Genomic DNA, 8,614 nt, shown 5'->3' on the forward strand with positions numbered 1-8,614 from the left:
GGCATCTGAGCTTCAACATTGCAAGTTTTCCATCAACTGAATTAAGCAACTTTTCAGCAGTTCAAATATTCTCATAGCCTATATGAGGTATTATTTTGTTTGCCAAGTACCTAAAAGATGATGTGAAAGGTGAGACAATTTTTTGATGTTTGGAGGATTATTTGAAGAAACACTGTTCCCCTCAGGAATATTACTGCAGTGGCTACTGACAATGCACCAGCAATAGTTGGAGGATACACTGCCTTACTCAAGGAAAAGGTTTCCAATGTCCGAACTGTTCACTGTGTATTATACAGACTCCATCTTGTAGCCAAGAAACTCGTGGTGAACCGCATGATGCCTTAAAAACTTGTATCAGGTTAGTCAATAAAATTAAAGTATGTCCTCTCAATTCGCAACTGTTTGCAATGGTATGTGGAAAAAAATTATAAAACTTTGAATCAATTACTTTTGCACACTGAGGTAAGGTGGTTGTCAAGAGGTAATACCTTGCAATGACTTGTTGCCTTGTATGACTCAATTGTGGAGTTTCTTGTGGATGTGGACCCATCACTATGTGATGAGTTGAAAAAGTCTAAGAACCATCTATTCTATTTGGCAGAGCTATATTCAAAATTTAATGAAGTAAAGAAACATCTGCAATGTAAAGATGTTACAATTATCAAGCTCGAACAATCCCAATAGGTTTCCAAGTCAAACATATGGCAATTGGAAGAAGTGAAAACATTTCAGTCTGTGATCTGGAGATGTACATAAAGCACCTTGAAAAATTAAGGGAAGACTTTAAAGTGCGTTTCTAAAACCTGGAGGAAATGCACGCACCTGACTGGATGTTAAACCGTTTGATTTGGAAATGGAAAAAGCAGACATTGACTCTCATTAGAAGATGAACTCATTGATATATGTGGGGATCTCAAAGCTAAATCACTGTTCAAAAGTAAAACCCTTAGTGACTATTGGAATAATGTAAATACTGCTACTAAATGCCCCAAGCTCAGGGCACCGGTTGAGCTATTTTTACTTGCAGTCCCAAGTTCTTACATGGTTGAAGCTGGTTTTAGCCACGCAAATGCAGTTATAAAAAGACGTGGTGACTTACGACTTAAACTCTCCAATCTCCAACCAAAGCAGGGTTTGGTGTACAGTTTCCTCACTAATTGCACATGGAAATGGCACGACTTAATTTTTTTTGTACTTGCCTGGGGGTCGATGAGGGATCAAGGATTCCATGAAAGGATCAGTGGTCTAAAAAGTTTGGAGCCCTTAATTTTGACTGATTCACATATTCTAAGCAAGCGACTGCCACATCAAGCCATGGCTGTACAAGGAGAATGGACAGCAAAAAAAATGTGGCCCAACTAATTTAATCTCAAAAAAAGCAAATGAACTTGATGCTTCTCTTGAGATTCTCTATTTCTGGACTCTCCTTATGTTGTAAGATTTTATCTGTTGATGAAAATGGGTTTATAAAATGGTGCAAAACAGGCAGAAAATAAATCACGTCCATGAATGTGGATTAATAATGAACAAGGACAAAGGTTAGATTCACTGAATCCTAGAATGGTTGCAGCACAAAGGTGCATAGCGTCTGTACCATTTCTCCTTACAAGCAATAGTTGGTCCAACTCGCACATTTTCCTCCCATAAGCCTGTAAATTCTTTTTTTTTCCCTCTCAGTAACTCATTCAGCTTCCTTTTGGAAGCTATGACCATTCCCCAGGCAGTGTAATCTAGATCCCAACCACTTGCTTGGGTTGGGGGGGTGGAGAGGAGAGCGATATTTTTCTGGCGTTCCTTAACTGGAGGGAACATTCTACACATCAAGACGGTGGTGGCTTCAGAACCACGCAGAGGGGAGTGAGAGGAGATCTCTGGTTATTGGTTCCACGCAGAGAGGGGAGATGATCAGGAACTTTCTGCCCATCAGCAGTGAGGGCTCTCACAAGGGAAGAAAGTCACTCTCCGGAACCACAGTGGATCACTCTCCCAAGTGCCAGTATGGATTTAATGGCCTTTTTGTTTTGAAGATTCAGTTCAAGGTGTTCCCCGTGTCTTGCTGCACAGAAGTTCCAAGGTCTCGGCCCAGCACTGAAGAAATATTTCCAACTCAGTGCGGTTCGTGAACTGCAGAGGAACCTGCATGTCGTGGGATCTCCGTAAAATGATACACGTTGAACCCGAACAACGTTAAAGGGAACGTGCGATGTCCCACTGAGGTTCCGGCGCCCGCTTCAAAGGGTAACAACATGAACACTTCAAACAACTGTGGCTTATCCCCAAACTTTCGAGGCAACTGGACGTCCGCCAAGTCCCCGAGACCTGCTACATTTGCTGAGTCCTCGATGTCGAGGCTTTTCGAAGCCAGTTCTTCTTGGGCGTTAAGAAGGCGCTTCATACATGATTGCATTTCATTAGCACCGTTCCATGTGGGATAGGATCCCGGCGATGATTACATCTAAAGAAGGGCCATGGAACCCGAACTGAACGATTGCATTTGTATGGGCTGCGGTTACGAAATTGGGCAAAGAGCTGGAGGATCGGATACAATTCTCTTGTATCGCCGCGGGGTTCCCGCGCTGTCGGGTGGCCGGTCCCCTCTCTCGGAGTCTAATCGAACGCTCATGTATCAACAATGGTAATTAATCGATTTTGTAAACCTGAAGGAGATGTGAAGAAGAGTAAATGCTCTCGAGATGAGAGTAAATTGGTTTGCTCGGGTTGGACGTGGAATGGGAATTATTTGAGGGTTTATGTTATATACAGAGAATTTAGGTTAAAATGGCTTAAGTTAAAATGTGATGATTAATCATAAAAAGGGAAGCCAGAACGGACAGGGAGCTTACTAGCAGCCAAGGACAAAAGGTTCAGCTGGATATGTTTTTTTTTAAACATATCTTTTCATGGTCATAGTGAGAGACATGCAGGAGACAAAAGATTGATAAGAAGGGTGAGAAACAGAATTTAGTGTATGTAGAGTTCGCAGCGTACGTAACGAACGTGATAATTAAAAATGCAGTTGTACTTAGAATGCTTTTGCAATACTAACCAATTAAAACAGTATTAATAATTGTCATACCCATACTCCTGTTCGGCTCCGAATCATGGGTCCTCTACCGGCACCACCTACGGCTCCTAGAACGCTTCCACCAGCGTTGTCTCCGCTCCATCCTCAACATCCATTGGAGCGCTTACATCCCTAACGTCGAAGTACTCGAGATGGCAGAGGTCGACAGCATCGAGTCCACGCTGCTGAAGATCCAGCTGCTCTGGATGGGTCACGTCTCCAGAATGGAGGACCATCGCCTTCCCAAGATCGTGTTATATGGCGAGCTCTCCACTGGCCACCGTGACAGAGGTGCACCAAAGAAAAGGTGCAAGGACTGCCTAAAGAAATCTCTTGGTGCCTGCCACATTGACCACCGCCAGTGGGCTGATATCGCCTCAAACCGTGCATCTTGGCGCCTCACAGTTTGGCGGGCAGCAACCTCCTTTGAAGAAGACCGCAGAGCCTACCTCACTGACAAAAGGCAAAGGAGGAAAAACCCAACACCCAACCCCAACCAACCAATTTTCCCCTGCAACCGCTGCAATCGTGTCTGCCTGTCCCGCATCGGACTTGTCAGCCACAAACGAGCCTGCAGCTGACGTGGACTTTTTACCCCCTCCATAAATCTTCGTCCGCGAAGCCAAGCCAAAGAAAAGAACAAGTAGGGGAAGGGCAAACAACAAGGGTATAAAAATCAATGCACTGTATGTATCGGGGCTTAACTGGTGAGAAGCCAGTTGAGTCCAACTCTGCAGACTTGTAAATAAAGCTTGTCGTGTCATCAGTTTTAAAGAGACTCATGTGTGAGAAGTTTTATTTCTGACAAATGGGGGCTCGTCTGGGATCTACACTCCAGCCGTGAGGGGAGGTGAGAAGAGGGACATCGGAGGTGGTGCACCCCGCTGAGTTCAGCGGCTCCTAGTCCCTTGCTCGTCGCTTCGGGCGGCTTGAGCGAGTGGTATCCGGACAAGGTGACACGACAAGACGGAGAGGAGAAGGGTGACGGTTCAATCCCCGAGAAGACACCGGTAAGTGACGACTTACGATTGTGGTGTGGGGATTGGGTAACAGGTGTAACGGGATACACCTGTTTGGATAAAAAAAACCTAACGTAATAGATCAGGTATAGAGCTTTTGTCGTGGCGTGAGGACCCTGTCGTGGGACTCTAGGATAGACCCCAGGGAAACCTCGGCGGTAACCGAAGGAGGGACAGCACCTCCGACGAAGTGCCGAGAAGAGAGGGGTCGACCCCAGGGAAACCTCAGCGGTAACCGAAGGAGGGACAGTACCTCCGACGAGGCGTCTGAGAAGAAGGGAGTAGGGTCCAGAACGAGAGGGTCCTCAGCAACGATAAACGGATCTAGGTGGGATATGGGAGGATCAAAATCTAAGGGCTCGTCTGAAAATTCAGGACAATTCCTGGGAGTTCCCCTTGACAGCCCTTTGGGGAGAATGTTTGAAAATTGGGATAGTAAAAGATATCGAGACAAAAACAAGAAAAAGATGGTTCAATATTGTCTCCTTTGGTCGAAACAACCTATTAAAGGTTCCTCGGTCTGGTGGCCGAAATTTGGATCTGATGAGGATTGGGTTAGACAAGCATTAAACATATATGTAAATTCGAGACCAAAGGTGAATCAAGAAGAGTCAGCATATGCATTTTGTTGGGTTCCCTGGCCAGGATCCTTAACAAAATGTTTTAAATTGAGGGTAGCGGGAGAAAAGAAGTGGGAACCTCTGGACAACCTTCCCCCTCCTTATATTCCCCCGGTGCCAACTGCGCCCGAGGAAAGCTCATTACCGGAGGGGAAAGGTGATGAATCTGATTGCCCCGAAAGGGGCCAGGAAAAAAAGGATGAATTAAGGGAGTCGGACCCTAAACTTCCACCGGTAAACCGACCCTGGACAAGATCCCAGACTGGTCCAGGACCATCAAAGTTTTCAGTAAGCCTAAATCCCCTGAGGGAAGTTCCTATGGGAGGACCGGGAGGGGGAACGGGATATGTGAATGTTCCCCTAACTAGTACAGAGGTGCGGGGATTTAAGAAAGAAATGAAAAAGTTATTGGAAGATCCTATAGGACTGGCCGAACAGCTCGACCAATTCCTGGGACCAAACACATATACGTGGGAAGAGATGCAGGCAATAATGGGAACATTATTCTCACCCCAGGAGAGGCAGATGATTCGACGGGCTGCCCTCCTCATGTGGGAATATGAACAACCTGGGGACCCCAGACCCCATGAACAAAAATATCCCTTAAATGAACCCAGGTGGGACAAACGAACACCCGAGGGATTGGCAAGTATGAGACAATATAGAGAGTGGACAATTAAAGGGATACGGGAGGCTGTGCCAAAGGGTCACAATTTCACCAAGGCATTTGGGAACCACCAGGGGAAAGACGAGTCCCCTACTGATTTCTTGGAGAGGGTGAGAAAGAATGTCCAACAGTATGCGGGCGTGGACCCTAGTACACCAATGGGTGAACAGCTTATTCGAATTGAATTTGTTTCCAAATCATGGCAGGACATTAGAAAAGGAGGAGGACTGGAGCGAAAAACCCCTAAGCGACCTGTTAAAAAGGCGCAAAAAGTATATGTGCAGAGAGAAGAAGAAGATCAAAAGAGGGCGACAAAGGTTATGGTACAGACTATCCGACAGATGAATGCCGAATCCAGAGGGGAAAGAAAACAAAACCTTCCTCTAAACAATCCAAAATATCCAAGAGAGGGAAGACCCCGGAGGTTCGTTAAGTGCTATTACTGCAATGAGGAAGGACACTTTAAGAGGGAATGCCCCCGATACAAGAGGGAATTGCGTGCCCTCGAACTTATGGAAGAAGATTAGGGGGGTCAGGGGTTCCAAATGTTAGGGACCAAGTATAAGAGGGAACCCCTGGTAAAACTAAAAATTGATCCCAAGGGAGAAGAGGTGGTGTTTATGGTGGACACAGGAGCGGAACGAAGTAGTGTAATAACTGTGCCAATCGGGACTGAACCTGTAAAAAGTAATTTGAAAATTTCTGGGATAGAAGGGGCTCCCAGAATGGTATCAATAATTCCCCAAGTAACAGTGAAACTGGAAGAAAGAGAAGGGGTACAAGACCTCTTGTTGTTACCGTCGGCTGGATTTAACCTCCTAGGAAGGGACTTACAGGCTCTCCTAGGTTTGGGTGCTCTCCCTGTGGACGGAGAAGTGCGAGTCCACCTCTGTGCTTTAAAGGAAGAGGATGAACGGCAGATTGACGAGAGAGTCTGGTATAAGGAGGGAAATCGAGGAGGTCTGGACATCCCACCTTTACATGTCACATTAATACCAGGTCATCAGCCGGTAAGGAAACGTCAGTATCCTATTTCTTTGGAAAGGAGAAAAGGGCTACAGCCGGTAATTGAGACTCTAATACGAGACAGACTATTAGAAGAATGCATGTCACCTTATAACACCCCTATACTCCCAGTGAAAAAGTCAGATGGATCCTATCGCCTAGTTCAGGATCTAAGAAGTTTGAATGCTATTGTTCAGACCCGCCACCCAGTGGTGCCTAATCCCTATACTATTATGAGTCGGATTCCCCCAGACCATGAGTGGTTTAGTGTTATCGACTTGAAGGATGCCTTCTGGACGTGTCCATTAGAAGAGGAAAGTAGAGATATGTTCGCGTTTGAATGGGAAAATCCATGGACAGGTAGACGGAGACAGCTTCGGTGGACTGTATTGCCCCAAGGGTTCATTGAATCTCCGAACCTGTTTGGACAAATGCTAGAACAAATCCTGGCGGACTATCCACAATCTGATGATTCCCAACTAATGCAGTATGTGGACGATTTACTATTATCAGGACCCAAGGAACAAGAAATGAGGGGAGATACAATTAGACTCTTGAATTATCTGGGGAAAAAGGGTCTACGGGTGTCCAGGAACAAGTTACAGTTCGTTGAGAGAACTGTGGTATATCTGGGACACCAGATAAGTAAAGGACAGAAACGGATTACCCCTGAACGGATTGCGGGAATCACTAGAATGCCGTTACCCCGTAATAAGAAGGAAATAAGACAATTCCTGGGACTCTTAGGTTACTGTAGGTTATGGATAGAGGACTACTCAGCGTTGGTGAAGTTTATGTATGAAAAGCTGACAAATGAAAATGAATATCCATTGAAATGGACCCAGGAGGAGGAGGGATGGTTTGAGGACTTGAAGCATCGCCTGACACGAGCCCCGGTACTCACTCTGCCCTCTTTAAAACAGCCCTTCCAGCTATTTGTCACTCATAACCAAGGAACAGCTGTGGGAGTTTTAACACAGGAAAAAGGCGGTCAGCGACACCCAGTGGCTTTCCTTTCCAAAATGATGGACCCAGTGTCATGATGGGCTGACAAACTGCCCATCGATGGCTGACTGATTCTCGCATATTAAAGTATGAAACCATTTTAATAGTCGGAGAAGATCTACAGTTTGCAAAGATTAATAGCTGCAACCCAGCTCAGTTTTTATACGGCAGTGAAACAGAGAGAGAGGTGGAGCACGAGTTGACGGATCTTCAGACCACGACCCGAGAAGACCTTTGTGATACTCCTCTGGGAGAAGGATATGAATTCTACATTGACGGCTCCGCCAGATGTGTTGACGGAATGAGAAGAAGTGGGTATGCTATAATAGAAGGAAATACTTGGAAAGTAGTAGAATCCACGAGACTACCCGGAAGCTGGTCAGCGCAGTCCTGTGAACTATATGCCTTGCAGAGAGCCCTCAGAATACTGGCAGTGAAAACTGGAACGATTTACACTGATTCCAAATACGCATACGGGGTAGTGCATAGCTTTGGTAAGATCTGGAAGGAGCGTGGTCTAATTACATCAAGAGGAAAGGAATTGGCACACGAACAGATGATTACTCTGACTTTAGAAGCCTTGACATTACCCCAGGAAATAGCAGTGGTCTACATACCAGGCCATCAGAGGGGAGATACCCCAACAGCAATTGGAAACAGACTGGCTGATGAAGAAGCCAAAAGGGCAACCATGCAACAAGAAGTCCGTTTGCTGACCTTAATCCCAATAAGACAAGGCATAAAGAAGGCTCCCATTTTCACTGCTAAGGAAGAAAAGGACATGGCTCAGCTGGGCGCAAGCCAGCTGCCTGATGGAACATGGAAGACACCAGATGGAAGAATGTTCTAAATAAAGAAATAACTCGCAATATTTTAAAACACCTGCATCATCAGAGCCACTGGGGCACCCAAGCCTTATGTGACACAGTGCTTCGAGAATATGTGTGTAAGGGAATCTACACCTTGGCCCAACAGGAGGTGCAGAACTGTCACCTATGCACAAAAATTAATAAGAAGATAATGAGGACAGGGACCATGGGAGGTCAACCATTAGCCATACGCCCTTTTCAAAGTATCCAGATCGACTTCACAGAGTTACCTCAAGTCCAAAGATGGAAGTATCTGTTGGTGGTAATAGATCACTTTACCCGATGGGTGGAAGCCTTCCCAACAGTAAATGCTACAGCCTCTACAGTAGCTCGCCTCCTCCTAGAACAGATAATCCCCAGATATG

This window comes from Narcine bancroftii, chromosome 1 (assembly GCF_036971445.1).
Source record: "Narcine bancroftii isolate sNarBan1 chromosome 1, sNarBan1.hap1, whole genome shotgun sequence".
Taxonomy (NCBI): domain Eukaryota; kingdom Metazoa; phylum Chordata; class Chondrichthyes; order Torpediniformes; family Narcinidae; genus Narcine; species Narcine bancroftii.